The 17,032-nt window shown below is 41.6% G+C and overlaps 1 protein-coding gene across 8 annotated transcripts in view; it reads right to left on the bottom strand.

The window, feature by feature from the left end:
* Positions 1-17,032, bottom strand: part of MAP3K4 (mitogen-activated protein kinase kinase kinase 4) — an 83,919-nt gene that overhangs the window by 66,353 nt on the left and 534 nt on the right. The window contains exon 1 of one of the 8 annotated variants that reach the window (XM_068398438.1): positions 16,834-16,900. The exons of the other annotated variants lie outside the window; for them this stretch is intronic. The gene's annotated coding sequence lies outside the window, so the exon portion shown is untranslated. Of the gene's footprint in view, positions 1-16,833; positions 16,901-17,032 lie in introns of those variants that run through there. 8 annotated transcript variants of the gene reach the window in all.

Consider the following 17,032-nt stretch of genomic DNA (forward strand, 5'->3'; position numbering starts at 1 on the left):
AGCGAGCCCGAGTGTCTGCAGGAAGAAACATGCCAGAATATTGCCAGACAGTAGAACAGCAGTTAAGGCTAACAACAACAACAAAAAAATCAGATACTGTACTTTTTCTTTGCCTTTATCTACAAACAGAAACAAATACCTTAACATGCAGAACATCTATGTTCTCTACAAAGCCATGGAAATGTTTAGTGTGTGAAATTACTCTTCTCACATTCTTTGAGAAGAAGTCATGCAAATTCACCAACTACTGTAGATAAACTTTAGAGGTTACCTAAGAAAAACCACTCAGGTGGTACCGTAGCAGCACCTGTAGTCTAAGGAGAGCCTTACAGTGAATTTGGCCATAATGACAACCACACAGAATCACCAATACTTTTAGACTACTTTCCTCGTCTTGGGAAATCATGCTGTTTGTGTGTCTTCTAGCAACCCAATTTATAACTATTGGCCAAACATAACAAAAAAGTCTTAATTTGTTCCGACAGACCTTGTGAAAATAGGTGGATGAATAACAGAAAAGGATCTTCTAAGTGCTGAACTGGGAAAGTGGAACTCAAGTTTACACCTTTTTGGACACTAGAAAAATTTTATTCCTGAGAACTCTTGCAAACAGCCCTACTGCAGAAAAAAACTAGAGGCAGAGCACACCCCTCTGATTTTGCCAAAGACAAACCAACCACAAGAGACAAAACCACATGAAACAAGAAGTCATTAGTTCCAGTGCTTATGGAACTGTTTATTTTCCAGTGATCTCAGTGGCCTGGCAAGGCACAGGGCGGGGTGCTGATGCTCTCGCGGGGCCTGGCAGAGCCCATCCTGCGGTACTCACGTCAGGCCTCAGTTCCAAGGCAGTGTGTTAAACCAGGACAAGTTACCTCGTTATAAAAGACCAGTGAAAACAGCGTTTTCCTTCCGCTTTTAAGTGAGTAGCCTCTTCTAAGAGTATAACGATCAAACCTCTTCACCAGGCTGAATGAACTGATCTTTAAAGACCATAAGCTGGTTCTTTCCTCAACAGTCATTACCTTGTTTGTTTCTTGCCATGTCTGATGAGAGGGCATGAAGTCCAGAAGTATTCAAAATACTCTCCAATCTCACATCTGAATTACATACGTACCTATACAGGAGGATCCAGCGTGACTGACTTAACAATCAAGATATATTTTTTTCTGGGTAATTTAGTAAGCTGTTCTTTAATTTGTTAAAAACCATAGCAAATTTATCACAAAACATGGAGCACTAGAAGTCACACCACAACACAGCAATCATGCTGTACTGAACCACTCTTGTTAGCAGCTGACAGGATGATCTAACTGGAGCTGGCTGGTCTGCTTAGAGGGAGGAAGGCACAGGTTGCAACACAAGTTTAAAAATTCAGCATGCTCAGTTTAGGGTTTGTCTGCAAAGACTGCATCTCAACTTAGAGCTCAAATCAATGCCACTGAACACAGAGATTCAGTTTCACCAGGGAAAGCCTTATTGTACAACAATGCGTTAGATATACAGGGTCCAAACTAAAGCAACTACATCAACTTAGTCATGCTGGTATCAATTTTTCTCATCCAGATGACACCAGACATACATGATCATCAGCAGGAACCCTCTGGTATTAAAACCATTTATAATTTTAACAGATCACTGACATAGCATTTGTAATGTTTGTGTGCTATTTACTTTTATGAACTAACCAAAGACTAATTAAATCTGCAAACCTATAAAATGCACTGCTGGCAAACCTAAATCAGATTACCTTATTGGTTATTACACAGAATTGCTGGTTCCTGAACACTGTTGCAACCTGAGTTGGGAAACATTAATCAAAGCTTGGTTTGCTACCAAGAACTTCAGGTTTTCTCCCCCACAGCCATTGAAAACCATCCTGATCTTAATTAGGCACACACCCAAAAAGTGAAAGCTAGAAGTGTGACAACTGAAGTTACTATTTGCCAAGAACAGTTTAAACCCAACCATTACAAGGAAAACTGGAAGTGCACAGTTTTCACATCAGTCTATTTACACGCTGCTCCCAGCCTCAATTTTAATGAGCAAAATGCTTCTCATCAATTTTAGCCTAGGAATACAGAACAGACTGTAGCCAGGATGCATAAATCAGGAATATTGGGAAAGTTGCAAAAGTAGTATGGTAAAAAAAAAAAAAAACACAAAACCACAAACAAAACGCCTTGACAGCTCCCAAACGCAACAAAAAAATAAATAACCAAGAATGTTTTCAACAAGTAACCACTGTATGTTACAACCAGAATCTGAAAAGACAGAATACAGAATTTCTTCAATTTGCACATGTAGATGACAACAGGAATTTTTTTTTTTAACTAAGTCAAAGTGTTGGCAATGTATCTACAATTCCAGCTCAGTCATGAAAACTGAGACAAATCTTCCAGATTTTCAAAGGCCCGCAAACAAAAATAGGAGAGGGGGAAAATTGAGATACGAAATTTGAAGCAGCAGGACAGGGAACAAAAAGTCTGGTAACCATTGCTGTTGATAAATGCCATGAGTCTTTGGAAAAATACAGTCATTTATCATTAAAAATAAATTAACAAATGAAAGACCACTGAAGATCACATGGGGATATGTTAAAATTAAGCAGGCTGAAGTCACACTGAAGAGTATGATTTTTAACCAGTATAAACTTTTTGCACTTTATTGAAGCATTATTCAAACTTTCAAAGTTTGTAACAACCAATAATAAGAGGCCATGCTAAAACTTGTGACAGCTATATGGGAAAAACATTTTTTTAATCTTCCCTTTATATCAGCTACACTTGATCCTCATAAGCAGGAGTTTGAAACAGAATTATAGAATAGTTTGGGTTGGAAGGGACCTTTAAAGGTCATTTAGTCCAACCCCTCTGCCATGGGCAGGGACATCTTCAACTAGATCAGGCTGCTCAAAGCCCCGTCCAGCCTGACCTTGAATGTTTCCAGGGATGGGGCATCTACCACCTCTCTGGGCAACCTGTTCCAGTGTGTCACCACCCTCATCATACAAAATTTCTTCCTTATGTCCAATTTAAATCTACCTTCTTTTAACTTAAAACCACTACCCCTTGTCCTATTGCAACAGGCCCTGCTTAAAAGTTTAGCCTTATCTTTCTTACAGGCCCTCTTTAAGCACTGAGAGGCTGCAATAAGGTCTCCTCAGAGCCTTCTCTTCTCCAGGCTGAACAACCCCAACTCTCTCAGTCTTTCTTCATGGGATGGAACACCTGTCTGACGAACCCTCATTTTTGTGGCCCTCCTCTGGATCTGCTCCAACAGGTCCATGTCTTTCCTGTGCTGAGGACTCCAGAGCTGAACGCAATACTCCAGGTGGGGTCTCACAGGAGAGGAGTAGAGAGGCAGAATCACCCCCCTCGACCTGCTGGCCACGCTGCTTTTGATGCAGTCCAGGATATGGTTGGCCTTCTGGGCTGCAAGCACACATCGCTGGCTCATGTCCAGCTTTTCATCCACTGGTACCCCCAAATCCTTCTCTGCAGGGCTGCTCTCAATCCCTCCATCCCCCAGCCTGTATTGATACCAGGGATTGCCCTGAATGTATTAGGCACTTACATAATTAACTCAGGTTCAGCCACTGCTTATCTTCCCACACACAACTTAAATTTGTTGCTATGTGCTTGCAGTCCAATCGGTTGACCTCTACTGCTCTGATTCCTGCAAGCTTTTGAGTTAAGCAATTACAACGCAGAGGCCAGGATAATCACCCACCACAACAGGTACGAAGCTGCTGCCGTGAAGGGCCTCCTGCAGTTTCAAAGACATTACACCACTCACACACCAGTAAGGCCCTTTCTCAACACTTCCTATGGCACCCTGCCATTTCCATACACAGACCTGCAAGATCTGTACAAGGTTCACCACCGAATTACCAAGTACTTGTTCTTGACACTCAGTGCCTTTGTTTTAAAGGCAAAGTGTCTATTTTTCAAACACATGCTCCTTAACAGAGATTCAGCTTGATAATTAAAGTATAATTAAAGATAATTAAAGATAATTTGATTTGCCAATCAAATCTTTTTAAAGCTAAGGTACTCTCCCTAAATGTAGCTGCAGCCATTCTGTTTCAAAGATAAGCAATATTCTACCAAGAACATAACTGCAAATTGTCATCACCCCGCAGCTGCTGGTAATGCAAAGAGCAAACAGGATTTTTAGGTAACCATGTCTGCATCTGTCAGAACTGAAAAACAAAACAGTATCCAGTTAGAGCTCCTCAACACACACAACACAACTCTGGAATCAGCAGCTCTAACTTCTGCAGGGCAGGACTGGGTTTCGTTCTATCTGCATAGCACAAGGAAGGAACTTCATTAATCAACCTGTAGCGCTTTGGGAAACTAAGACTGAGGATCAGACAACCTAATCAAGAAAATAAGATGAAGTTCTGCTAAAGTATAGGACTGCTATCTAGTGTAAACTCCTAGTGTTACCTTCCAACATTATGAAAGCATCACACACTCCTATTTTTTAATAACCTTTTAAAAATTCCCTGTTCTGAGGAAAGCTGTAAGCTTAAATAAATGAACTCGGTCCTGAAAAGTTCCTGAACTGAAAGCACAAAGGACTATAAATTCAATTTTGCTTACAGTCCTCTCTTAAAGATCTGACACATTTGTGAATACTAAAAGTAAGGGCTTGGAGCTATTGCATTCAAAGCAGCTATTACAAACTGCTGTAAGGGCAGCAAAAGAAACAGTAACAAAAAGCCTTGAAGGAAGGACTATAAGTAAAATTCTGAGGAAGCCTTCAGTAAAAAGCAAGGAAAAAATCTTGGAGTTTTGTTTATTATTTTATTTTTTATTACAGAGCAGCAGGAATTTGGTCACAGTTTGTACAAATAAAACTATTTTTTGCTAAATACATCCTGTGTGAGTCTGGCACAGTGCTTACGGAGGAGAAAAATAACCTGGTTAGCAAGATACGAAAAATCTGTGACTAGCACGGACATTTAAATAGTGTACGTCACGTATTCCTATTGTGACTATACCTCCAGAGACAGTAAAAAAAAAAATTGTTCACATTAAAACCTAATACTGACATACAGTAATGGAAATACTTGACCTTGTATTTCACATTTGAATCTCGTATGCCTGAGCTCAGCATTTCTGAGCAGTCAATGTTAAAGCTTAGTCACCAATAACTTTTGATTGATGCCAACATTTTAATAGGACTTACTGTTACAAACTTGTTAATATACTTGATGAGATTTTTAACAGTGTAATTAAATTCCACTTCAAATTAAGGCATGTCTGGCTTTTTAATTTGTTACCCTTAACATAATTTGAGTAAACTATAGGAAAGCACCAAGTTCTGGGGGTTTTTTTGGACGAGAATCACTACCACGAAGATAAATTGCAGATACAGTCCTTCCGAAAGTTCTTCTAGTGTAAAAATTTTATGAGAACAGAAAAGTCTTAAAATTATGAAGGGTGAATGCAATTATACTTGTAAAAAGCACTGCGTCTCTATTAAGGCCTGTTCGGCTTCCTTGTGAGGAAAAAAAAAGCCACTCTATTACTTTTGGAAAATATCACTGCTTGGCAAATGAACACCCATGTTTTTGGGTAAGGAACTGGAAGGAGCATCTGTTACCTGCCACCTTCCCAAATTTTAGAGAGAACAAGAACACACAGACCCATGCCACATCCCACCAGCAGAACAAAAAGCACTGAAAGCAACTTTGAGCTGGAGGGGAGAGCAGTAACCAAGAGCTTTGGTGTTCCAAGTTTGTAGCTTACAAGGATCTTGTAGACATTACTTTACTCTAGGAAAGAGCCATCTGGATAACTTAACAATAAAGCCTGAAAGAAAAACACCTAACAGCAACCTCACAGCGGAAAAGGAGAACTTCAGAGTATCATCTCTTCTGGCATGAAGGGTGTATATAAAAAAGGCAGGGAGGAAGCACAAAATAGAAACTGTTCTCCAAAGCACTTGTTGCCCTTGCAACTCTTCATTCTGTTTGTAAGTGAAAAGCAAGATTGCTAACTCCTTTCATTTCTCAGGACCTTTTTTTTCAAGCACGCTTCTCTAACTCAATTTGTATATCCCAATGATCACCCTTACACCTGCACTATTCCTTTCTACAGGAGGTGGCTAATCCTATCTAGTTAAATGCATCCATTTCCCATCTCTTCTGAAAGCTAATACATAAATATTTATGAGGCTCACATTCAACCTTTCATCAATTTCTCTAACCATAAAAGCAGGTATTACGTAAGGCACACCAATGTCAAGGCTAAAATGAACAGGAAAAAAACAAACTTGAAACTTCTCTTAAAATTAGAAGAAAGTTTGAAGGAGACATACATGCTAAAGATAATGCATGGAAGTAATCTGAGGAAAGGAAAAAATATTTTGTCATGTTGTCTTTTTAAACCAACATCGTAAGGCAGAAATCTAGGGCTTTTCTGTATTCACTAAGTATTTCAAAATAACATTTTAAAGAAGAAATAGTACCAGCGTAACAATTTCAGTTTTAAGAAATTCAAATTCAGCTGTACATAGCTACATTCTTCCCCCCTGAGGAATCAGGGGAAGGCAGGATATGTGATCAGCTGTCTCTACAGTCTAGGAATGAACTATCAGTGTGCTGGGGAAAAAAGGTGGCACTTGGGCTGGGGAAGGGGGGAGAGAATTTACTTATAACAGAGATAGTAATTTTACCATTTACTGCTGACACTAACTGAAAAAAAGCACTTGCATCTTTCAGCAACTAAGTCTGCAGATGCAAATTTTACAGAATCATTCACTAGAACAGCTTACAGCAAAGAAGCTTGTAAGAGCACAAGAAACATGAAGTAATATTTAAAAACTTCTAAAATCAAATACAAAATGTAATGAAGCTTATTCTCACAATTTTCTGCTGGGATCAAGTAAAGAGCCTCAGAAATTACCAAGACTATAGTCACAGTAAGCTGACACAAAAAGGGGAATTTGTTCCAGTGCACCTTTTGTCTCCCAGGTTGCACATCCCTGCCCCCTCTGCACAGAAGCCAAGAGTCACATGAACTCAGTCATCAATTTGATGGGGAAAAAAAAAACACATTAATTTTTTGGTTTCCTTCTATGACCAAGTGACCCGCTTAGTAGATGAGGGCAGGGCTGTGGATGTAGTCTATCTAGACTTCAGTAAGGCATTCGACACTGTCTCCCACAGCATCCTCCTGGACAAACTGGCTGCCCGGGGCTTGGATGGGTGGACTCTTAAATGGGTTAAAAACTGGCTGGATGGCCGAGCCCAGAGAGTGGTGGTGAATGGGGCAAAGTCCAACTGGCGGCCGGTCACTAGCGGTGTTCCCCAGGGCTCAGTTCTGCGGCCGGTGCTGTTCAATATCTTTATAGATGATCTAGACGTAGGGATTGAGTGCACCCTCAGTAAATTTGCAGATGACACCAAGCTGGGTGGCAGTGTCGATCTGCTGGAGGGTAGGAAGGCCCTACAGAGGGATTTGGACAGGTTAGATAGATGGGCCGAGACCAACGGCATGAGGTTCAACAAGAACAAGTGCTGCGTCTTACACTTCAGCCACAACAGCCCCATGCAGCTCTACAGGCTGGGGGAAGAGTGGTTAGAAAGCGGCCTGGTGGAAAGAGACCTGGGGGTGCTGATCGACAGCCCGCTAAACATGAGCCAGCAGTGTGCCCAGGTGGCCAAGAAGGCCAATGGCATCCTGGCCTCTATTAGGAATAGTGTAGCCAGCCGGTCTAGGGAAGTGATCGTCCCTCTCTACTCGGCCCTGGTGAGGCCGCACCTTGAATACTGTGTCCAGTTCTGGGCCCCGCACTTCAAGAAAGATGTTGAGGTGTTGGAGCGAGTCCAGAGGAGAGCGACCAAGCTGGTGAAGGGTCTGGAGGGTCTGACTTATGAGGAATGGCTGAGGGAGCTGGGGTTGTTTAGCCTGGAGAAGAGGAGGCTCCGAGGTGACCTTATTGCAGTCTACAACTACCTGAAGGGAGGTTGTAGTGAAGTGGGAGTTGGCCTCTTCTCCCGGGCAACTAGCGATAGGACAAGAGGGCACAGCCTCAAGCTTCGCCAGGGGAGGTTCAGGTTGGACATCAGGAAGAATTTCTTTTCAGAAAGGGTTATTAGACATTGGAATGGGCTGCCCAGGGAGGTGGTGGAGTCACCATCTCTGGATGTGTTTAAGAAAAGACGGGACATGGCACTTAGTGCCACGGTCTAGTTGACAGGGTGGTGTAGGGGCAGCGGTTGGACTCGATGATCCCTGAGGTCTCTTCCAACCTGGTTGATTCTGTGAATTCTGTGAATTCTGTGAATCAGTTATCCATCAGATCAATAAGATGAAGTGAAAACTCTACAGACATGCGACTGCTAGATCCAGAAAGAATGCAGTGGAGGAGCTTGGCTTCCTCTTGGGGAGAGACCAGGGGGAAGAAACCAACCTGCTGTTCCAACACACTGAGTGTAAGGTGAAATCATGCCCTCAGTCACTCTCTTTTGGTTGCAGCTGAAGCAATTTGTAAGATGACTGTCCTTTCTGCTTTCCAGTGACACTTTGGCAGAAGTCAACAGCTCCCAAGATGCACAAGTACAAATGAAAGTACTGACCCTGGTTCTTCACTGGTGCTGCTGAAACAGTCCAGCTTAGCTGGAATGTCTTTGTTAGCAGGATTCTTCTAACTTCGACCACTTTAATTTTGATTAGGCAACCAAACGTACTTAATGTTACGCTAGCAAGTTTCATAGGGCAGATATTCCTAGTTGAGGTGGGGAGAGAGGGATATTAGGAGATGAAAACAGTCATTTCTAGCCTGGGTCAGCTGCAACACTAAGGCAATTTTTTACTTGCAGCAATGATAAAACAAAAACACTTGGGCAGGAAGATCCTTAAAGTAATACCTGTATCACTACCAAGAACTGATTGAATTACATAATTCCAGTAGCTTATTTATAAATTAATCTATGAATAAGGGCTCAACAACATAGAAACACTAAAACTTCATTAGCAAATAGTCAAATGTAGTAGTAGCCCTCTAATAGCCCTGCTTTGCTCACTATTTACGCCCCGTTTATCTTTGAAGACTAACCTGTATCACGGCTGTGCAAATGTAAACACCCAATGCTGCTATGAAGCCCTGACCTACATTTTGCCACCTGCTTACAAACTATGGGCTTACGCTACAACAGCCCTGCTAACAGTTAAGCACCAAGTACCATAAATCCCAGATCAGCTAAGGACTGAGAGAAGTACAAAGCAAGATCTTTCTGCTGCAAGATCAATAGTGGTTCGTAGCAAGACTTCACTGTCACAGAACAACCGCTACTTCTGCAGAAATCTGCAAGGGAAAAAAAAATGGGGAAAAGACTAATGAAAAGCTTAGGGCTAAACAGTTAACCTTTAATTGATTCCCAGTGACATCTTTTCCCCCTTGGTAACTCTCAATTAAGCTGTTTAATTACAACAGAAGGACCCAGCAAGTGTGAACATGCTTCAGTTCTACAGTAGACCTCAAGCACATGTCTGACAGTAGCCAGTTCCCCCCATTACAAAGTTCCTTACAGCACTACTGTACTGACTAGCAACATTTATTTTAAGAGAGAAATTCAAACAAAATCTTCTGCTTCTCAAAATCTGGAAACTACCACAGTCAGTTTTGTAAATTACTAATACTTTGACACTTTTCCCAAAGTTCTCCTATATTCTTGGGCAGAAGCTTCTAAGTGCTTGATTAATTATATGTATGACAGAAAGACACATAGTCACAGAAAAATGTAACAAAGTTTTGTAAATTACTAATACTTTGACACTTTTCCCAAAGTTCTCCTATATTCTTGGGCAGAAGCTTCTAAGTGCTTGATTAATTATATGTATGACAGAAAGACACATAGTCACAGAAAAATGTAACAAAGGCTACTGAAACAGCAGAGAGGTGTTGAAGACCTTTTGACTGACTATAAAAATATGGTAAACTTCAAAAAGACAGAAACTGTGAAACAACGAGTTAAAAATAAATTAAGCAAAATGCAAATTAGTATTCATCATATCTTTTTATTGCAATCAGAGATAAGAGCTACTGAGACCTATTTAAATGATCTAAGGAAGTAATTTTTCTTCAGCAAGTTACACCAATTAGAATCACAGAATCACAGAATGTTAGGGATTGGAAGGGACCTCGAAAGATCATCTAGTCCAATCCCCCTGCCGGAGCAGGATTACCTAGACCATAGCACACAGGAACGCGTCCAGGCGGGTTTTGAATGTCTCCAGAGAAGGAGACTCCACAACCTCTCTGGGCAGCCTCTTCCAGTGTTCGGTCACCCTCACCATAAAGAAGTTTTTCCTCATATTTATGTGGAAGCTCCTGTGTTCCAGCTTGCACCCATTGCCCCTTGTCCTGTCAAGGGATGTCACTGAGAAGAGCCTGGCTCCATCCTCATGACACTTGCCCTTTACATATTTATAAACATTAATGAGGTCCCCCCTCAGTCTCCTCTTCTCTAAGCTAAAGAGACCCAGCTCCCTCAGCCTCTCCTCATAAGGGAGATGTTCCACCCCCTTAATCATCTTCGTGGCTCTGCTCTGGACTCTCTCTAGCAGTTCCCTGTCCTTCTTGAACTGAGGGGCCCAGAACTGGACACAATATTCCAGATGTGGCCTTACCAGGGCAGAGTAGAGGGGGAGGAGAACCTCTCTTGACCTGCTAACCACACCCCTTCTAATACAGCCCAGGATGCCATTGGCCTTCTTGGCCACAAGGGCACACTGCTGGCTCATGGTCATCCTGCTGTCCACTAGGACTCCCAGGTCCCTTTCCTCTACGCTGCTCTCCAGCAGGTCTGCCCCCAACTTGTACTGGTACATGGGGTTGTTCTTGCCCAGATGCAGGACTCTACACTTGCCCTTGTTATATTTCATTAAATTTCTCCCCACCCAACTCTCCAGCCTGTCTAGGACTCTCTGAATGGCTGCGCAGCCTTCCGGTGTGTCAGCCACTCCTCCCAGTTTGGTGTCATCAGCGAACTTGCTGACAGTTCACTCTATTCCCTCATCCAAGTCATTAATGAATATATTGAATAGTACTGGTCCCAGTACCGACCCTTGAGGGACTCCGCTAGACACAGGCCTCCAACTGGACTCTGTCCCATTGACCACCACTCTCTGGCTTCTTTCCTTCAGCCAGTTCACAATCCACCTCACTACCCGATCATCCAGACCACACTTCCTCAGTTTAGCTGCGAGGATGCTGTGGGAGACCGTGTCAAACGCTTTACTGAAATCAAGATAGACCACATCCACAGCTTTAGAAATAAGTATAAAAAATAAAATAGAGCTCTTATAACAGTTTTGGCAGTTCTTCATGTTCTCATCTCAGAAAAAATAGTAATGAGAACTTCCTGTTCTTTTTTACTAGTAAATTTGGAAACAGAGAAAGGTTAACTGATTTTTCCATTTTGGATTATTATAAGTTTTTATGCAAATTTGGATTATGGCATAACAGCATTTACAGAATATGCATGTAAATTCAGCTCTGAGCTTCCTTGTCCCCATTCACAAATAGATTGATTAAAACTGTGCTATACGTTATTTCAATAGAAAGAACAACAGAACTTATTTAATCCTGACGTTGCTCTACAATGTGTAAAAAAGTGTGAAAATGTTGATGGGTTTGTCAGGTTTCCACATCCACATTTAAGCCTACCAGGTGAGGCTGCAAATGGATCAAAGGTTAGAACTGTAGAAAGAAGAGATAAGAGAGCTTCACCCAGCCCAGCTAGTGTCCAGCTCTCTTCTCTTCAATGCCCCAGAACAACTAATGTCAAAATATTAATTGGTTTCAGTCACCATGCTTCATCCCTAGTGCTATTTTTTCAACCTCAACTATATTCTAACTCAGCTTTGGGGAAAAAAAAAAATTAAACTGAAATTTCCAAGAACAGCACTTCATCTTTTTTTTTTTTTCTTTTAAACGAAAAGCTCTGAAATATGTTTTCATCACTAAAGATGGTTGAGCATTACACAGCACAGTATAAATCCAAAGGATAAGTGCTGCAGTTAAGTTCTTGGCACCTGCACAAATCAGATCCCAAGGTCTCAAGCTACTCAAGCTACACACCCAAAAAATAAAGTATATTTAATTAAGAACTACTTATAAAAAAATCTATACTAACAAATCTGGATGGATTTTCAGAAAAATCTAAGCCACACCAGGAAAAGTTACATGCTACTGGGAAAAAAGATACTGCGACAGAAAACATTAGGCTGCTAGGCTCAACTATAAATGTATCATATATAACAGTGATAAATTGGGAAAGACACAGACTTAGGATAAAAAATTAACAACACTTGTAACAGCCATTCTTCCCCCACCCTCCCATGCACAAACTTTACTCTTCTGGCAGAAAGTTCCATTCCTAGATAAGAAAAAGCTACCAACTGGTTTTGATCCCAAAGTTTCAGTTCATCTTTTAGATAAAGTCAAAGTCTACAAGAATCCTGAAGATGAAGCATTAAAATTAAATATGTTTTCAGGGGAAGCTGGTGCCCAAGTACTGGATGCTGGAGTACTAGTCCGTGACCTTTGGAAAACCCAGGCAATGCAATGGAGCTGCAGTACTCTGCACTATTTGGAGCATCCTAACTGCTCAATGGACATGTCCATCGAGAGATCTACAGTGCAGCCGAGAAGTAACAGAGGCATATGTAACTGTGGCCTTGTTATCACTTACTGGATGGATGTTTCATAGCTAAAATGGTAAAACACCTTTACAAATACTGCCCTCAGAGAAGCCATCGGCCGGTAAACCAACAGCACACATAAGACAAGGGCAGAATAAATCATACATGTATACCACATTAGAAAGCAACAACAACAGTCAATACCATTAAATGTTAGCAGGAGACAGAAGGAACAGAATGAATTTCCTCCTTCTACCCCGTGACAGCAGGGGACATTCATCAGGGCAATAAAGTTATATCCCATCTTGTCTGGATCTAGAATAAATCTGATCAAGGTTCATGGCAAGCTGATGTGATTTTACATACAGGGTTCTTGGACTGGACATGAGTGAACATTTGACAACTCACTAACGCTCAAACTCAGGTGTTAAGAACAAACATTCCAGTTTGGCTTTATGTTTGCAATGGCCCAGGGTGAGCATGGGACAATTATCAGTTCTTTAAATGAATAAGTTTCTAAATTATTTATTTTTAAAAATTAAAAAAATATTTAGTTAATAGATTACAGGCTAAACATAGCATAAATGCAGTTAACACTTGAAAGGAGAAGAATACTTAAGGAAAATAATAGCCTTGCAAACGTAAATGGCATATACAACAGCAAATCCAACCACACAGCTGAAGAAATAAGAGCCAAGATACCTGTACCTTCCTGTGCTGACAGAGATCAACATACTACTTGACTAGCAGTGGGTGGTATAAAATATTTTCTTCTAAATCTATTTTAGATGCAGTTTAAAAGAATGGTTTGTATATAATTTAAGAAATGTGGTTGTCATGGAAGCTAAATCTTTATAAGCCTCTAAACATCCCAATTCACTCCCTAAAATAAAAATTACTGCATATCCCTCATCCTTTCCTTTAAATTCAGCCACTCTGCTGTTCATCACAGCACGGTTTGCATTCCACAAGGGCCAGTATCACTAGCTTACATAATAGTAAAACCAACCTTGACACAGACAGCGCTAATTAAAAGACATAAAAACAACTCAAGCAGCCACACAACACAGACTAATCCCTGCTGCTGCAAATGCCAGAGACATCTCAACCAGCACTTCGTGTGTGTTTGCGTGTAGGTGGAGCAATCAGTCATTCATCCCAACCTTGCACATGTAAACAAGAAAATGCAATACTTGAAGAATAGAGATTACATCTTATCTCATTTAAACGCATGAAAATAAAATAATTTTTAAAAGGATGGTAAAACTCTATACACTTGAATAATTGTTCCCACTGAAGCTATGATCCTAAGTTAATAAAATAATTTAAAACTCTTTCACTGCTGACACACTATCAGTCATACAGATAGTTTGGCAAACAGAAAAACAGGTTGAGCACAATTCATGACATAACCTCAGGCTTCCCCCAAACAACAGATGCTGCAGACTGACAGCCCAATTCGTTGTCAACAGAGAGCCAACAAATCTGATCGACAGACCACTGAAAAATTCCCCAGCGCAGAGGACGCCTCCACGTTATTCACAATTCTGTGTTAGTCACAGCCTTGCTCCTTCCTTCGTCCCTTGCGCTGGATGTATGCCAGGAGAAAAGAGGGCTACAAGTAATCAAGGCACAAGGTTAGAGTAGCCCTATGGCTCTTCACACCTTTGTAGTGCCACCAAAACTGGCATCCCCACAAAGGAAATGCTTAAGTCCTCATTCTTCTCTATAGCGGATTTTGTGCCAGAAAATTCTTAGGAATGCCTAAGTTTTGGCTCGGAAAATTTAAAGCCTATAGGCCATAATCAAGAAGCACCAAACATGCACCTATTTTAATGTGTTCTAAATTATCTAAGAGAAAACATCTTATCTTGAAAACTTTGTTTGCTTGGTTACAAGGATTGACACTTAAATGTGAATTCTTCCCAAAACTTTTTAGTAGTATGTTTTCATTTATCCAAAACCACTGCAGGCTGTCCAATGTCCAAGTGCAATCCTGTGTCAAACTCAACACCTGCTCATAGGTTCCCTGAGTATTTTTCAGTTTAGAGCTGTCTCCCATCTCTTGCCACCCCAAAATGTACGTTTCAAGAAAGAAAGGAAGACCTGGGGAAAGCAGCTTGCTTTTGAACAGGGATTCTCAATTACATGCTTTGGAACATCTAGGACTGAGGACTGTATAATTCAAAAAAGCCGTAAATGTATGCTTGCCTTAGATTTACAAAATGTACCATTGCATTTATATTCTGACAAGACACAGAATCCTTACACAAACAGATTTCTAACACATAAGGGAGTCTCAGAACAATAAATCAATGAACCTTCTTTTTTAAACAAATGTAGATGTATTGCTAATGAGAATGCCTGAGTACTTCTCCAAGAGAATTAAGTTTAACTTAAAAAGAGAATGCATTATACCAATGCACTTCAGTGCTAGCCAGAAGAACTCTTTATCATAAGAACACATTCAAACTCTGCAAACAGGATTCAAAGCTATCTGCCACCAAATGGATTTCAAATTCCCAAGCCTGCACACAGTCCCACTGATTTCAACAAGATTCTGACCTCACAGCCGCAAGACCGAACACCTAATGATAACTTCAAAACTTAAATCAGCTTTAACCATGTTTGAGAAAGCTTCAGATACTTTACTCCTGTATTACATTTAAGAAAAAGCAAGTACTGGATAAAGCCAGAGAAGCAGTTACATCCTAAAGCAGATGTGAAGCTGGTACACAAAGTACACACAGAAGTGAATCACAGTGGAGTACATGCATTACCCTACACAAATTAAGGCTACCTAATTGTTTTGAGATGTCTCCTTCCCACCCACCAGCTCACTCTGAAATAACCAATTCAATTTTCATTTGCTGGGTAGAGTTGCCACCACACTGCCCACACCCACATCCGACTCACATAAACTGTCTTTTAATAAGCAGAATCCAGCAAAGCTCAGAAATGGCCCTAGACAGGAAATGCCTGGGTGTTTTCCATTCAGGCACTGCAGATTACTCTTCTACATGAAGACAGCCCAGCTCTAGGGTCACGCTGTCATACAAACTTAATTTTAAATCGTTTTCTGCTTAATCCGCACTGCTACTCTTTGAAAATACTGTAAAAAGGAACTCGGAAGCTTACGAATTCAGTTGCCCTACTGGCATTCGTATTTCATAGTATTTCTGCTAAATCTAATTAACTGTTATATACTTTCTGGTTTTGGCATTCTCATGACGTAAGAAAAACAAATCATTAAAATACACTAACGAAAACTCAAACCAGACATTGTTCAACTCCATAGCCTTGATCCAAACCGGAGTGCATCACCACTTCCCTTTTAGTACATCAGTATGAAACAGTAGCTTGCAATATCCAAGAATGATCTCAGGAACGTGACAGCACAAAGCTCTCTTGCACAGCACCCCTGGCACACAATGCGCCTTACAGGACTAATTGATCACACAAGCGTTTTAAAAAACGTTTCCTGAATGCCTCCTAGTGAGAAGTGAAGTGCATCAACAGGATGTTATTTTAAAAGGAGAAATAATTGCCAGGGAATTAATAACTTGGATTTATGCAACACTTCTACAGCCAGTTGGAAACACTAAACCATGAAGTAATTTGCATATCCCCATCTCTCAGCAGGGCACAGATGGAGACTTGCAAAAAGCCAATCTGCAGGTCAGCACATTCAGGAGGCAACAGCAGTTGCAAAAGACTTAAGGCATCACAGCGCTAGCCCTCTTTGTGGAACATTTTTAAAAAAAAACTCTTATCTTCTGCCAAATATCGATTGCACCATTGCCAGGAGCGATCCTCCACGATCCTGCTGTTTTATCGGCGCGCCAGAGAGACCCGAACTACCTGCTTTTAATCACGGCTGCTGTAAACACGGGACGCTCTTCTATAAGGCGGTATTTTTATCAGTGCAGTCCACAAGTCAACGAGCACAGGTCACACTTTGTCAGCCCCGCGGAGGGCTCCCACAGCTACCCACCCCCCCGCCCCCCCCCCCGCCGTGCACGCTTCCCAGCCGCCGGGAAAAGCCTTCCCCGAGAGCTGCCCTTGCGAGTGCCCCAGCAACACCCCTTCGCTCCTGCTGCTCAACCAGGGGGGAAGGAAACGATTTGTTTTTAATTGCAAAGCGCCCACAAAACGCTGCCTTACCCACCGCAGCCACTAGAGATTTCTTATCGCGGCATTTTCTCACTCGGTGGGCGCCTTATAAAAGCGCTGAAGCAGCAGCAGCCGGAGCTTTTGCACCGCGAAGGGACCGGGGGGTGCGTGGGACGGCTAAAAGAGCAGTCCAGCAGCGCAGCAGCCCCCGGGCGCTGCAGAGGGGCGGCGGGCACTCACACCCTCCACCTCAG

Source organism: Nyctibius grandis, chromosome 1, assembly GCF_013368605.1.
Source record: "Nyctibius grandis isolate bNycGra1 chromosome 1, bNycGra1.pri, whole genome shotgun sequence".
Lineage (NCBI taxonomy): Eukaryota > Metazoa > Chordata > Aves > Nyctibiiformes > Nyctibiidae > Nyctibius > Nyctibius grandis.